Source organism: Hyla sarda, chromosome 12 (assembly GCF_029499605.1).
Source record: "Hyla sarda isolate aHylSar1 chromosome 12, aHylSar1.hap1, whole genome shotgun sequence".
Lineage (NCBI taxonomy): Eukaryota > Metazoa > Chordata > Amphibia > Anura > Hylidae > Hyla > Hyla sarda.
In genome coordinates this window covers 39,171,962-39,189,205 of record NC_079200.1, presented here as the reverse complement: position 1 = coordinate 39,189,205, position 17,244 = coordinate 39,171,962, and the positions used below count along the sequence as shown (strand labels likewise).

Here is a 17,244-nt window from a genome sequence, read left to right as displayed (position 1 = left end):
GGTTAAGAAATCCTCTTGAGTACTGCTGCTGTGTTAGGATTCGGCAGGCTGGATGTGGATCCTCTGTGTCAGCGAGGGATTGGCGTGGACCGTGTCGGTGGACCGGTTCTAGGTTGCTACTGGTATACACCAGAGCCCGCCGCAAAGCGGGATAGTCTTGCTGCAGCGGTAGCAACCAGGTCGTATCCACCGGCAATGGCTCAACCTCGCTGACTGCTGAGAAGGCGTGGGACAGAAGGACTAGACAGAGGCAAGGTCAGACGTAGCAGAAGGTCGGGGCAGGCGGCAAGGTTCGTAGTCAATGGCGATAGCAAGAGGTCAGGAACACTGGTAAGGCAAACACTATAAACGCTTTCTCTGGCACAAGGCAACAAGATCCGGCAAGGAAGGGAAGGGGAAGTGAGATTATATAGACAGGTGCACAGGTGGTAGCTAATCAGACTGATTGGGCCAGGCACCAATTATTGGTGCACTGGCCCTTTAAATGTTAGAGAGCTGGCGCGCGCGCCCTAAGGAGCGGAGCCGCGCGTGCCAGGACGTGACAGCCGGGGACCGGGACAGGTGAGTGACTTGGGATGCGATTCGCGAGCGGGCGCGTCCCGCTATGCGAATCGCATCCCCGCCGGCAGTGTCAGTGCAGCGCTCCCGGTCAGCAGGTCTGACCGGGGCGCTGCAGCGAGAGGAACGCCGCGAGCGCTCCGGGGAGGAGCAGGGGCCGGAGCGCTCGGCGTAACATGCTGCCTACTCTTGACTGTGTCTTTCAGGAACTACTTGGCTTACGTATGCTGCTGGGCTTGAGCCTTACATTTTTGGATGTTAGCACTAGCTTACATACATGCTTAATTGAGATTTCAACATTGTCTATGCTGCTGCTAGCTCTAGGCTGTGTCATTCATCCATTATATGGTCTCCTCATGCTGCCAACACTTTCACACTGTATCATTCAGCCACTATATGGTCTCCTCACGCTGCCAACACCTCCACGCTGTGTCATTCAGCCACTATATATCTCCTCATGCTTCAGCCTCATCCAAGCTGTGTCATTCAGCCACTATATGGTCTCCTCATTCTGATGCCACCTCAAGGCTCTGTCATTGTGCCGCTCTGCGGCAGTGATTCTAAAAGCGATCTCTGTAATCTGAATGTCATTCTGAATAACAGTATTATTTAACTACCCCAGCACACTCCATATGCGTGTTAGAACAGAGCAAAGTGTTCTACACCCCTATTGAGGCTCTCTGTAGGCCAGAAATAGCCGTTTTTAAAGGAGTAGTCCAGTGGTGATTCAGTGGTGAGCAACTTATCCCCTATCCTAAGGATAGGGGATAAGTTGCAGATCGCGGGGGGTCCGACCGCTGGGGCCCCCCACGATCTCCTGTACGGAGCCCCGACACCCGCTGGAAGGGGGCGTGTCGACCTCCGCACGAGGCGGCGGCCGACACGCCCCCTCAATACAACTCTATGGCAGAGCCGAAGCGCTGCCTTCGGCAATCTCCGGCTCTGCCATTGAGATGTATTGAGGGGGTGTGTCGGCCGCCGCCTCGTGCGGGGGTCGACACCCGCTATCTCGGCGGAGAGCCGGGGCCCCGTACAGAGAGATCGCAGGGGGCCCCAGCGGTCGGACCCCCCGCGATCTCAAACTTATTCCCTATCCTTAGGATAGGGGATAAGTTTTTCACCACTGGACTACCCCTTTAACTCCTTAAGGACTAAGGGTGTACCTGTACGCCCTGAGTCTGCTCCCATTCTACAACGCGAGGCCACAGCGTCATAGCGGTTCTGACCCGACCGTCGTCTAACGACGGCCGGGACCCATGGCTAATAGTGCGCGGCACTGATCGCGGTGCCGCGCGCTATTAACCCTATAGATGTGGCGTTCAAAGTTGATCGCCATGTCTAAAGTTAAACTAAAACATTGCCGGTTAGCTCAGGGGGCTGTTTGGGATCGGCGTGGCGAAGTCGCGGCATCCCGAACAGCTGTAGGACAGCAGGAGGGTCCTCTACCTTTCTCCTCGCTGTCCGATCGCCGAACGTCTGCCCAGTGCCTAAGATCCAGGCATGAGCAGTCAAGCGGCAGGATCATTGATCAATGATTTCCTATGAGAAACCATAGATCAATGTAAAAGATCAGTGTGTGCAGTGTTATAGCCCCCTATGGGAGCTATAACATTGCAAATAAAAAAAGTGAATAAAGATCTTTTAACCCCTTCCCTAATAAAAGTTTGAATCACCTCCCTTTTCCCATAAAAAAAACCTGTGTAAATAAAAATAAAACTAAACATATGTGGCATTGCCACGTGCGGAAATGTCCAAATTATAAAAATATATTGTTAATTAAACCGCACAGTCAATGGTGTATGCGCAAAAAAATTCGACCAAAAAGTCTGATCAATACAAAAATGGTACCGCTAAAAACTTCAGATCGCGGCGCAAAAATTAGCCCCATACCGCCCCATACGCGGAAAAATAAAAAAGTTATAGGGGACAGAAGATGACAATTTTAAACGAATACATTTTCCTGCATGTAGTTACAATTTTTTCCAGAAGTATGACAAAATGAAACCTATATAAGTAGGGTATCATTTTAATCATATGGACCTACAAAATAAAGATAAGTTGACATTTTTACAGAAAAATGTACTGCGTAGAAACGGAAGCCCCCTAAAGTTACAAAATGGTGTTTTTTCTACAACTTGGTCGCACAATGACTTCTTTTCCGTTTCACTGTAGATTTTTGGGTAAAATGACTGATGTCATTACAAAGTAAAATTGGTGGCACAAAAAATAAGCCATCATATTAATTTTTTGGTGCAAAATTTAAATGGTTATGATTTTTTAAAGGTAAGGAGGAAAAAACGAAAGTGCAAAAATGGAAAAAACGCTCAGTCCTTAAGGGGTTAATATAGATTCGCCGTGAATAAATTGGGATCGAACCAAATTCTTTCGAACAATTTGGCAAATCGGCCTAATCGAATTTTTCAAAAGTTTACTCATCTCTAATTATGACCATATAGAACTTACCTAACTCCCTAAGGAAACAAACCAAGAGAGAGATCAGCACTAAGGATCCACTCCATTTTCCTCTTGCTCCCATCCTTCCATGTACCGTATTTATCGGCGTATGTGCGTGTTATACGCCGATACCGCCCCAGGAAAGGCAGAGGGGGGAGAGGCCGTCGCTGCCCGCTTCTCTCCCCCTGCCTTCCCTGGGGTCTAGAGCCCTGCTTCCGGCCCTTCTCACCCCCTGGCTATCGGCGCCGCTGCCCGTTCTGTCCCCCTGACTATCGGTACCGGCGCCGATAGCCAGGGGAGAGAAGGGGCAGCGGCACCCATTGCCGGCGCCGCTGCCCCGTTGCCTCCCCCCATCCCCGGTGGCATAATTACCTGGGTCGGGTCCGCGCTGCTGCAGGCCTCCGGCGTGCGTCCCCTTCGTCGTTGCTCTGTGCTGCACGGCGCGGCGCATGACGTCAGTGCGCCGCGCCGTGCATAGCAACGACGCAGGGGACGCACGCCGGAGGCCTGCAGCAGCTCGGATACGACCCAGGTAATTATGCCACCGGGGATGGGGGGAGTCAACGGGGCAGCAGCGCCGGCAATGGGTGCCGCTGCCCCTTCTCTCCCCCTGGCTGTCGGCGCCGCTTCTCTCCCCCTGGCTACCGGCGCCGGCAATGGGGCGCCGGTACCGATAGTCAGGGGGACAGAACGGGCAGCGGCGGCGATAGCCAGGGGGAGAGAAGGGCCGGCAGCAGGGCTCTAGACCCCAGGAAAGGCAGGGGGAGAGAAGCGGGCAGCGACAGCCTCTCTCCCCCTGCCTTTCCTGGGGATGTATCGGGGTATACACGCGCACACACGCACCCTCATTTTACCATGGATATTTGGGTAAAAAACTTTTTTTACCCAAATATCCTTGGTAAAATGAGGGTGCGTGTTATAGGCCGGTGCGTGGTATACCCCGATAAATACGGTAATTGTCTTTGCCATTGATGTTACCAGACAATATTGCATAGCAAGCTGCCCACAGTGATTTAGAGTCATGGAAGCCAAGTGAAGTGAAATACCATCTCATTGATTATTTTATAGCTATTTGACCTACTATTCAATCTGAAAATGAAATGTAGGGTGAGCAGGGTGCGCACTATTAGTATTTTTGTTTTAATTACACCATGATTTATGGAGAATGTACTGTATTGCAAGAAAAGAAAAAAGACAGCAAAAAATACACAGGGATGAGGAATTGCTTTCCTACAGTAACGTTGCACTCGGATAGACGGCTTTGCAGGTGTCTGCAGACACTGCAGGAGAAACTGTCTCTCTAAAGTAGTGGTCTCCAAACTGTGGCCTTTCAGATGTTGCAAAACTACAACTTTCAGCCTCTCCATTATTTTACTCTCTGCACTATGGTTTGTCAGATCTGCTGTTTCAGCGCTTCTGCTCCTATACACTCAACTGAGCAGCAGGGCATAGTATATATGCCTCACTTTTTCTTTTTTTCTAAGAGCCGAGGAACGTGCTCTCGAATCACCCAAAGTGCAAGACAAAGTGGAAACGTGTTACACTAAAAAAACTTGCACAAAGGATGCGGTCTATTGCAAGCCCTTCTCCGATAGGAGAGAGGCCCCCCAACAAACCTTACCCTTTGCCTCTGGACCAAAAGGTACCTGCAAGGTTCCAGGTTCTATGTCCCTTTTGATCGAAGCTACTAAGGGACCACAAATGCTCCCGGCATCCCCTTTGGCGTTAGCCAAGGTATCTGCCCGCAGAGTCATAAATGGTCAGTACCCTACCCATGCAGGAGTACCCAGGATTTTTGCAGGGAGGTGCGGAACCTAATAGTTACACACACCTCCCCTAGAACGCTAGGAGGGACACCCAGAAGGGCTACCGCATCCTAACAATCCAGTGGACACACAACACGCAAAAAGTGACAAAAAAAAAAGAAATAAGTGAATGGTACACTGCCCGGATCTATAAAAATTTCTCTGATCCTAGCCAGAAGGCCGGGAATCAAGAGGTGAGTGCCACAAGGTGAAGAGTTCATGGTGCCCGTGCTTCAACTCAGTGAGCCAATACATCCAGTGAGTTTCGGCACCTCGGGGTCACCACTTTCTGAGGCACTAAAGTACCTCGGCTCTAGGCCCTCTCAGCCTCATGGCGAGACCCGGAGGGAGACAGGTCACATCAGGGCAGTCGTTGAGCTGATTCCTCAGAACCAGCCCCGGGACACCCCGTTACACCTGTCCCCTCCATGCAGCACCCATCCCCACCAGTCCAAAACCGGTGCATCCGCTCACCGGCTTAAACTGATAAGAACAGATACTACACTTGATCTTAGCAAAAAGGCCGAGAAGCGATATGCCTCACTACTCAGTTAACATCTGATATAGACAAATCTGGAACACATTCAATTAATTCCGAATCCATTCGGTCATCTTTATGTGTCACATAACGCTAAATACAATAAATACAGCAATGTAATGTTCTGACTTCTTCATCTAAGATTAGAAACAGCGCAGATCTTGTCCATAGCCTGTGTCTAGTATTGTGGTAACAGTGTTAAGGTTTACTGCTCTGCCAGGGACTCTACAAAAGGGTCTGAAACGGAACCCCCAGGAGGTAAAGTTATGAGATTATATAAGGAAAATAAACCACATTCTCTAAAGAAGTCTTCAGTGGATTCTGAGAAATCGGAGCCATATTTGCATATTAGCTGTTATGGAAATTACTTGGCATACAAGGCTCATTGTGTATAATTATATGTCAGCCAAAGTGGCTTAAGAGCAGCACAGGACTCGTTGTGGGTTTAATTAGTCAATGCACGGGGACGGCTTATAATTGGCTTATAATTAATCACATTTTATTTTTACTACTAATTTTATTTATATTATTTATTTTATTTTCCCATTTTCATAATTAAACAATAACTTGGTGCACAGGGGGCTGTCCAGGCTATTTAAGGCGTACGCATTCACATTGTCTGAGACCACAACCATTGATTCAGAAACTCTGCATCATTCTCCACCCATAAATAGTGTCCTCCTATTGACAAGGCTATAGTCGCCTAGATTAAGCCCTGTAATTCTGAAGCCTGAAAGAATGGAATTGCTTCTTGTATTGGTGGATTTAGATATCTGAGATGCCCTGCTCTCTTGAAGCCAAGAAAGAAGCCCCCTGCTTCCTAGCCCATAAAAAGATGACTTATCAATGTGACCTCTGGAGGTAAATGCCCCGGGATGGCTCATCCGCTATTTTGTTCTGACAAAGCAGATCCGACTTGTGTTCAGTCTTATTGAAACACTATACCGGAAAATATTATTCATGGTTCCTGGAATGATGGGCTGTCACTAGATTGTAGAGTATTTCATTTCACAATGTGTTGGTTTTTGGAAATTTAAATTATATCAAATATAATCTTGTTCAAGGATCTGCACACTGGCCCTGCCAGGGGGGTCGACACAGGGTTCTGTTCTGTTTAAAGGCCTCTAGCTGCCCCTTTGACTTCACTCATGTTGGCTTCATCCAAGGTGACCACTGGGTGGTACCTGCTGGGAGGAGGGGACATAGGGTGGCACACCTGACCCTAAGTTTGTACAGGAAAATGGGTCCTATGCACCGTGGTGGAGATAAGTCGGGTGGGTGGCAGGGTGGCACTTTTTTCAATAACTTTATTGTCATATACATTTCTCATGGTAGGTAGCAGGGTGGGTCTGTGAGTCCCATAGATTATAGGCTCTGCATGTGGATAGAAAAATATAGATGGATAAAAATGGATGCATTTAGATAGAAATGTTGGGATACATATACACATATCAATGGATGGAGAGAGCAAGGTAGATAGATACAGCAACAAATACACAGTGGCAACTCCAATAAAGTGAAAAAGTGGGTGTCTTTATTCACATAATGTGATGCGACATTTCGGTTTGCTCATCAAGCCATTTTCAAGCCCTTGAAAATGGCTTGGTGAGCAAGCCGAAATGTCGCATCACATTATGTAAAGACACCCACTTTTTCACTGTATTGGGGTTGCCACTGTGTATTTGTTGCTGTATCGCTGGAGGTCTGAAGCCAGGACCAAGTTACAGTGGGCACCCGTGCATTACCTGAGGAGTGCTGCTCTTTTCTTTGGAGTTTAGATAGATAGATAGGAGATAGATAGACAGATAGATATGAGATGGATGGATGGATGTGTGATGTCCCATATGGGATATGTTCCTACAGTCCTGTCAGGTTGAGTCCCTGTACGTCCTCAGGGTTCTCCTGCAGTGTTCCCCCATAATGTGAATAGGTTGTATATTAAGTGTAAAGGACCTTTAAAGTGGGTCACATGATTGTGGGTCACATGATAATGTTTGTCACATGTTTAAGTCACATGTATGTTACCCAGAGAGCACCAGGTGACCAGGTAACTTGCTCAGTCCCCTCTTTATAAGAGGGGGAGGTACTACAATATCTCTCTTGTGTTTCACTTTCTGCTGAGGTCAAGTCCAGTCCAGACGTCTCAGGGTCAGTGTCCAGCACATCTGGAGGCCTCAACCTAAATTGCAGTCACAAGTTAGTAAGTCAAGTGATCTTTATCTGCTGTCATCATCTTCAGTCAAGTCAAGTCAATTATAGTCAGCGTGGCCTGCACCTATAGTCTCTCAAGTCACTGCAAGTCCCAGCAAGCTGCTAGGTACCCTGTGTTACTGGTCACCTCTCTGGGATCCCGGGCAAACTGTATAGACTGTACCATCTGTCTACCTCAGTAAAAGCTACCGTTTACCTTAACCTGGCCTTGGACTGTTATTTGCCCCTGCCTAACCTAGGACTAGCAGTACTACCTTTGGGTGGTTACATAGGCAAACCACGCCCTGGCATCACGAACACGAAGGGTTTAATACCATTTACGCCTGGGCAACACCATTTGCCCCTACGCCTCACATCACACCCCGTGGCTCACCACAGATGGATGGATGGACAGATAGATAGATAGATAGATAGATATAAGATGGATTGATATATAAATAAGATAGATAGATAGATATTTACAATGTATTGCATAAATATTAACTTTCTTGTGCTGTGACATATGGGACAACGAATGGCATTTACAGAGCAGATACTGTCCTGCCGGTCTGGGCCTGGATCACGGTCTGCAGAAACTAGAGCAGAGACATAATGGACGGACAGTGCTACAGACAATACTCTGGTGTAAAGCTTCTTCTGATGACCCTCATGAACAGACCCTTTTCCCAGAGGATTATGGGAGAGGAGGCAAAGTGAGTGCTGTAAGATAGAGAGACTTGAATTGGAGGCTTCTCTGCCTCTCGTGAATGTCTGTCAGCTCAGCACAATCGTCCTCTTGTGAGAAGAACATGAAAGGCAGGAAGAGAGTATAGTGGGGCAGAGAGAGATGGAGGAGGAGGGAGGCAGGATGTAAGGGTCGACCAGGAGAAGAGATTGCAATACAAGGAGAATAGATAAATATAGAAGGAAATCTGATAGATGGAGCTTAATGGAAAGACAAAGATGATGATGGGGAGGCAGACCGAATGTACCGTAATTATCTGAATATATGAACAAGCTGGAGGCAATGAATTTAATAATAATGATAACCTTTACTTATATAGCACCAACATATTCTGCAGCAACTCACAAAATATAGAAAGTATATGTAACAACAAGATCAGACATTACAGTACAGACTAACAAACAAATCAACAATTCACAGCGGCAGGCTGCTCACTAGAGCTTACAGTCTATGAGGAAATATGGGGACACAAGAGGAGTGAGGATCCTGATCCCAAGAGCCTACAATATTTGAGGGAAAAGGGGGACACAAGAGGAGTGAGGGGCCTACTAACAAGACCTTACAATATGTGAGGGAAAAGGGGGACACAAGAGGGGTGAGGACCCTGATCACAAGATTTTACAATCTATGAGAACAAGATCACAGGAGCTTACAATCTATGGGGAAATAGGAGACAAGAGGAGTGAGGATCCCGATCACAAGAGCTTACAATATATGAGGAAATAAAGGGACACAGAAGGAGCAAGGACCCTGCTCACAAGAGCATAGAATCTATCAGAAAATAGGGGGGCACAAGAGGACAGTGTGTACAGTGTGGAACATCTATATATTCAGGAAGTGGTGTGGGACAGCATTGTATAGAGGGGTACTGGTATAAGACAACATTATAGCCAGGGACAACACTGGTCTCATTTGATTCAGAGACATGGTGGGGAACAGCATTAGATTTTCATCGGAAGTTTGTGAGACTGCTATGTTGTGGGGGGACAGTGTGGGACACAGTTATATTCAGGAGGCACAAATATGCAGCATTATATTTAGGAGGCACAGAGATGTGCAGCATTATATTCAGTAGACAAATAGAGGTGCAGCATTATATTCAGGAGGCACAAAGAAGTGCAGCATTACATTCAGGAGGCACAGAGAGGTGCAGCATTATATTCAGGAGGCACAGAGAGGTGCAGCATTATATTCAAAAGGCAAACAGAGGTGCAGCATTATATTCAGGAGGCACAGAGAGGTGCAGCATTATATTCAGGAGGCACAGAGAGGAGCAGCATTATATTCAGGAGGCACATAGAGGTGCAGCATTATATTCAGGAACAAACAGAGGTGCAGCATTATATTTAGGAGGCACATAAAAGTGTAGCATTATATTTAGGAGGCAAATAGAGTTTTCTTTTTATTGCCTGAGAAAGCCAAAATTTGCAGACAACAAACTCTTCAGAAATGAGTTACATGGTCATGATTGTTTGAGTCACTGAATGCTGTGGTTTATTCTGTTTGTGACTGTTTCTGATCAGTATTGGATTCATTGTCAGCCATGTGATGTGTTCTTTCATTCTTGTTTGTGAACGGATGGCTTCCAGTATACCATTGTCCAGGTCATGTTGGAAGCTGTGGTTTCACATGTAAATCATTAATGGGATTATAAAAAAAAAAAAAAATCTGGGACCCTCAATAATCACTAGAATGGGAATCCAAAGCCTCCAATTGCCTACAGTAACATGGTCATATATATAAGGCTAATGGAGGCATCAATAAATATCACCTTGTATTCCTGTATTGCTAGTTCTTGGTTAAAAAGCTGGACTCTCATGTAAGGGGGCAGCCTATTTGCCTTAAAGAGGTACTGAAATAGTAACTTCAATACACAGAGGGGTGCATTTACCTAAATAAGTAAATCCAGAACAAAATAGGGCAACTGATGGAGATTTGCATGATTAGATTATGAAAAGTGTTAAAGTGTACCTCTCATTAGCATAGCCTTTTTATATAATGTAGATAATACTATTATATGTATATCTGTTATATACATTGGTTAAAAATTTTTTATATTTTTGGGTGAAAAAATACTGTCCCTGCAGCTATTGCCTGTGCGCAGCAAGTATAGGTAGGACAAGCAGGGATCTGTGCAGGCTCATGGCTTGTCAATCATCCTGCTGTGTGAGCCCGTAGCATGTCACAGAGCCACAGTGTACAGAGCCCTGCTTGTCCTCGGTGAACAGAGCCCTGCTTGTCCTCAGTGCACAGAGCCCTGCTTGTCCTCAGTGTACAGAGCCCTGCTTGTCCTCGATGAACAGAGCCCTGCTTGTCCTCAGTGTACAGAGCCCTGCTTGTCCTCAGTACACAGAGCCCTGCTTGTCCTCGATGAACAGAGCCCTGCTTGTCCTCAGTGTACAGAGCCCTGCTTGTCCTCAGTACACAGAGTCCTGCTTGTCCTCGGTGTACAGAGCCCTGCTTGTCCTCGGTGCACACAGCCCTGCTTCTCCTTAGTGCACAGAACCCTGTTTGTCCTCAGTGTACAGAGCCCTGCCTGTCCTCAGTGTACAGAGCCCTGCTTTTCCTCAGTGTACAGAATGCTGCTTGTCCTCAGTGTACAGAGCCCTGCTTGTCCTCAGTTTACAGAGCCCTGCATGTCCACAGTATACAGAGCCCTGCTTGTCCTCAGTGTACAGAACCCTGCTTGTCCTCAGTGTACAGAGCCATGCTAGTCCTCAGTGTACAGAGCCCTGCTTGTCCTCAGTTTACAGAGCCCTGCTTGTCCTTGGTGTACAGAGCCCTGCTTGTCCTCAGTGTACAGAGCCCTGCTTGTCCTCAGTGTACAGAGCCCTGCTTGTCCTCAGTTTACAGAGCCCTGCTTGTCCTCAGTATACAGAGCCCTGCTTGTCCTCAGTGTACAGAGCCCTGCTTTTCCTCAGTGTACAGAGCCCTGCTTTTCCTCAGTGTACAGAGCTCTGTTTGTCCTCAGTGTACAGAGTATAACACTCACATTTCTGAAGACAGGAACCCCGGTGGATGTGGATCCGCTGGACCTGTGTGACAGATGACTCAGACCGTACCAGGGAGCGAAGTCTAAGGTCGCTACCCCTGTCTCGGCTCGACCACACAGGTGGCTGAGGAGATGCAAGGCACAGGAGGGATAAGGCAACTCGTAGCCTGGATAGCAGAAGGTCAGGGCAGGCGGCACAGTAGTGCAGTCAAAGCGAAGCAGGAGTTCAGTAGGCAGGCGGCAGAGGAGCAAGGTCAATTCACAGGAGATCTGATACACGGCAAGGCAATACAGAGGGACGCTTTCTCAAAGGTACAAGGCAACAAAGATCCGGCAGGGAACTGAGGAGGGTGGAGGAATTTGTAAATGAGCCACAGGTGGATTACACTAATGAGCGTACTGGCCCTTTAAATCTTAAAGCTCCGGCGCGTGCACCCTAGGGCACGGGGATACGCTCGCCAGAGCAGAGAGGCAGAGGCAGGAGACACACCCGGAGAGTGACGGACTGGGGCTTTCATGCGGGCGCATCCCGCGATGCGAGTCCCAGCCCCGTCGGCAGCAGAAGATAAGGGGATCATGTGCTCACGGCCAGCGTGTGTGGCCGGAGCGCATAACATAACACAGAGCCTTGCTTGTCCTCAGTGTACAGAGCCTGCTTGTCTTCAGTGTACAGAGCCCTGTTTGTCCTCATTGCACAGAGCCCTGCTTGTCCTCATTGCACAGAGCCCTGCTTGTCCTCAATGTACAGAGCCCTGCTTGTCCTCAGTGTACAGAGCCCCGCTTGTCCTCAGTGTACAGAGCCCTGCTTTTCCTCGGTGCACAGAGCCCTGCTTGTCCTCAGTGTACAGAGCCCTGCTTGTCCTCAGTGTACAGAGCCTGCTTGTCTTCAGTGTACAGAGCCCTGTTTGTCCTCATTGCACAGAGCCCTGCTTGTCCTCATTGCACAGAGCCCTGCTTGTCCTCAGTGTTCAGAGCCCTGCTTGTCCTCAGTGTACAGAGCCCTGCTTTTTCTCGGTGCACAGAGCCCTGCTTGTCCTCAGTGTACAGAGCCCTGCTTGTCCTCAGTGTACAGAGCCCTGCTTGTCCTCAGTGCACATAGCCCTGCTTGTCCTAAGTGTACAGAGCCCTGCTTGTCCACCCACACTTCCTGTATTTTATCTCTCTAGAGAGACACACAGGCAATAGCTGTAGGTACAAAAATATGCACATTAACCAATGTATATTGCAAATATTCATATAATGTTATTATCTACATTATTTAAAAAGTTTATGCTAGTGACAGGTACACTTTAACTCATCACATAAGACTTTTACAGACTTTTCTGTTTTGCTCTACTGTGCTCCTATTGTTCCAACATTTTCATATAGGATAAACATAGATTTCTTTAATTTTATACCCACTAATCTTTAGGAACAACTGGTGCCCTAATATCTCCAGTCTGGGAGATAACAATAGATTATGTTCTCAGCGCTCACTCCCCTGGCCCCCTCACCCTCCTGTTTATCCTATATCGCCTTTAATATATATCCTTGTGCGGTTTCATTTATTTTAGGATATTGCTGAGGACTGAGTTAATAATCATATATGCAGAGAAATTATTATACAGCTGTCCCTTTGTTATATATGTTTCTGGGTAAGATGGGTGACCACTATGACCAGAAATATGGACATCATTTAGTGGCGTACATAGAGGACAGGGTGCCCCATAGCAAACATTAAATGCTTTCCAATTCCATATTCCAGGTTCTCATTACTGCACTTGCTTCCCACAATGGTTATGACCCACATTTCTTGTAACCTGCATTGGTCAACTGCAATGGTTAAGTGGCCATATTGTATTATATCAAAACCCTCCAGCCTACTTGGTTTTCCAGAGCAAGTTGCAAGAAGATGCAGGAGAAGTGTAAGTGTAATAGGAAAATGGACCCAGTTGGCAAGCAAAATTAGAAAGGACACATCATACTGGAGGAATAGGAATAGTCTCCTATCATTCTTGGAAATGATAACAATAGTGATTGTGTATGGTTATCCCAGCCCAGTGGTGTACACAGAATGAAGGTAGGACAAAGGCCAAAATGGTGCTAGGATAAAGACCAAATGTTGGTTTCACCTTATAACCCCTGTTGGCCAAACTCTCGCTCAGTTGACAATGGTCTCTTCCAATCCTCCCATTCATTCTTCCCTCAGGGAAATGGGAAAAAGCTGCTGTGTGACTCTCTGGTGACAGAAAAGTGATTGGCTTCTACCTTGGAACTTGTTGTACAGCCATTATTCACATCTGACAAAGAGGCAAGCACTAGCCTTGAAACATTTAAGCTTACTCTATAGCCCAAATAAAACCGTACAAGTTTAAATACTGTATCTTGGTAGTCATCTGTACATACTACTTTGGTGGATTGCGCCAGATACCTGGTACCTTTAAAAAAAAAAATCATATTCCCTCCATAGGAGAAGAGATGGGAGGCCAATTCCACCATTAGATGGTCAGGCAATGCAGACAAATTTAGAGGTTCACATGACACCTATCTATCTGATTGGTAATGCTAGTAATGTTCTGGCCTAAGTTATTGCCACTTGATAACAGAGAGAATGAACCAGCCAGGAATGTTCCAGTTAGCCAGTCAAGTAAGCGTCTCACCCCTGGGCCCTCTGTTAAGCAGGACCACAAAGAATACCCCACATTATACTACCTGACTACAATGAGAGGCACATAGTAGAATTCCTCATTACACTTTTTCTCCTGACATACAGACCAAAAGTTTGGACACACCTTCTCATTCAGAGTTTTCTTTATTTTCATGATTATTAATTTTGTAGATTTACATTGAAGGAATCAAAACTATGAATTAACACATGTGGAATTATAGACATAACAAAAAATTGTAAAAATATGTCATATTCTAGGTTCTAGCCACCTTTCGCTTTGATTACTGCTTTGCACACTCTTGGCATTCTCTTGATGAGCTTCAAGAGGTAGTCACCTGAAATGGTCTTCCAACAGTCTTGAAGGAGTTCCCAGAGATGCTCAGCACTTGTTGGCCCTTTTTGCCTTTACTATGCGGTCCAGCTCACCCCAAACCATCTCGATTGGGTTCAGGTCCGGTGACTGTGGAGGCCAGGTCATCTGGTGCAGCACCCATCACTCTCCTTCTTGGTCAAATAGCCCTTACACAGCCTGGAGGTGTGTTTGGGGTCATTGTCCTGTTGAAAAATAAATGATGGTCCAACTAAACGCAAACCGGATGGAATAGCATGCCGCTGCAAGATGCTGTGGTAGCCATGCTGGTTCAGTATGTCTTTAATATTGAATAAATCCCCAACAGTGTCACCAGCAAAGCCCCCGCCCCCCCCCCCCACACCATCACACCTCCTCCTCCACACCAGCACACCTGTGAAGTGAAAACCATTTCAGGTGACTACCTGTGCAAAGCAGTAATCAAAGCAAAAGGTGGCTACTTTGAAGAACCTAGAATATGACATATTTTCAGTTGTTTCACACTTTTTTTGTTATGTATATAATTCCACATGTGTTAATTCATAGTTTTGATGCCTTCAATGTAAATCTACAATTTTCATAGTCATGAAAATAAAGAAAACTCTGAATGAGGTGTGTCCAAACTTTTGGTCTGTACTGTATATCATTATGTTTTTGAAAGATGGCTTCTACAGTCTTTTGTGGATATGGTGGACCCAACCTGGATTTCACTCTTCTTTGTACATAGAGCTCTATGACAAGCAGATTACATAATAAAAGACACACCAAATGATATACTGTATTCAAAAATAATAAAAATCTCACTCCATCTATTCTTTCCTTCCCCCAATGTCAGGATGAAAAGGGAGGACAGGGAGTTTTTATAGCAATAACTGAGCTCTGAGGTTAATTGTGAAAATCAATGCAATGTCTGAATGTGGTGGAGGAGGGGAGGACACTGGTATTAGCAGATATATTATTGCATATTGGACAAGGAGGTCAGGAGCAGTGCAGACAGAGCTAAACAAGAGTCATATATAATGCAGAAAGGGTAAAAATAGAAGTCACCATCAGGTTCCTATCAAATCGTATGCCACTAAGAGTCATATAAATATAAACCATGACGGTCCTAAGAAGAGTTAATAATACTTTTTTTTTATACAGCAGAGATAGTCTTCTCTTATAGAAGGCAGTAGTTTTAAAGGGAATGTCATAAACAAAGCATTGGGGAAAATATTTAAAAACTAGAATTATTTCCCATTTGACCAACATCTATTGCAGACAGGAGAATGGACAGGCACTTAAAGAGATGACCAGCTTATTGTACAGAAACACTGCCACTCTTATGCTCAGGCTGTCCCTGATAATGCAGCTCAGATTCTTGCACATTAAAACTGCAATACCAGACACAGCCTATGGACTAGAATGGTGCTGTTTTCATGAATAGTTGATTTTAAACAGGGTCAGGGCCATTATAAGGAAAGGATAGGTGTTTTGTCGATTTGCCTGCATCATTATGGTCCTCGAGGTCTCCTTAAATGGGTTGTCTTATGAACAAAACCTCTGTCCATGCATTATTATTGTCATTGCCATAGGGAGAGAGGAAAAAGCATCTTTTAAACAATTCTAGCTCCTCTAGGTTTTATATATCTGTCCTTGCAGCAGATATTGAGGCAGTCTTCTGTTGCGCCCAATTTAGGGGGTACTGTGTGAAGGGTGTTCGGATATATTCGTGATGCCAGGGCACCGTCAACCTACATGGTCCGAGGATAGGACAGCTTTCCTGGGCCAGGCACAGGATAAGAACTACACTGATGCCAAGTTACAGATAACTGTCTTTCTGAGGCAGGAGTAGATGTTACAATCCTCACAGTAAAGATGAGGGTAGATTTGCTATGACTTGTAGTATTTTATACCCACGTGACTTTACTTGTTGCCGGCTTGGGACTTTAGACTTAATTCTGAGGCCACCCACACGGACTAGGATTCTGATAGTGTCCATTAAACGCTACACCGCCAGGGTATGAACTAGCAATGTGTGAGCTTACAGCTAGCTAATTTCTGACTCCTCCTGGACCAGGATCACTTGCAGAATGGCGTGGTTCCTTGCTTGAAGATTTTTTTTTAGCCTTACCTTGAATCACCTCACACTCCTGCTGTTACTTCTCCACACTGCAGCTCACACTGAGTTCTGCACTCCACCCACACTGAACTCTGAACTAACTCAGAACTCAACTGAATAACTCCTTCCCCCATACACTATATATATATGGCCTAGCTAGGGGGGCCTCCCATTGGGCAATGAGGGTCACATGGGTACTCTGCACCATACCTCCTAACAGATATCCTGTAAGGAATTAAAGATACAGTGTAAAACTATATAAATTGACAGGCAAAGACCACAATGAATAATAAAGCATCACCTGAGCTGCAGGGTCTAGCGCAGGCACCTAAAGCAGTGTTTACCTGACAGGATGCCCTCCGGTACTGGGATACCACACTTCTACTGTGTAAGTATTTATTACTATTTTATGCTGGGGCTTTTAGTGCTTCAGTGCTCTACTGTGCATTTAATACTAGGTTATTCTAGAATATATAGTGCCTCAGTATTCCACTGTGTATTTATTTATTACCAGGTTATGCTTTGACTTGTGCCTTAGTGATCCACTGTGTATTCACTAATTCATTACTGGGTTTTGCTGGGGATTGTAGTATATTAGTGCTCCAGTATGTGATTATACATCCCTAGCTTATGCTAGGACTTGTAGTGGCTGGACAGACAATGTGAGATGTAGTAAGAGACTCAGATTACCAATTCCATCATACATATTAGACCAAATGTAAGGACTCAGAGGACAACAGTTTCTCCTCTATACGTCTTGAAGGGGTTGTCGAGGACCAGCGCCTTTCTTGCCCACAGGTTGTGTCCTGTATTGCAGCTCAGCCCCATTTAAATGAATTTTCAATACCACACACAACCCAAGAAC

At 46.0% G+C, this 17,244-nt stretch overlaps 1 pseudogene; it reads right to left on the bottom strand.

Annotated features, from left to right (window-relative positions):
• Window positions 1-5,245: 5,245 nt before the first annotated feature.
• On the bottom strand, window positions 5,246-5,352 carry LOC130297164 (U2 spliceosomal RNA; annotated as a pseudogene).
• Window positions 5,353-17,244: the final 11,892 nt, after the last annotated feature.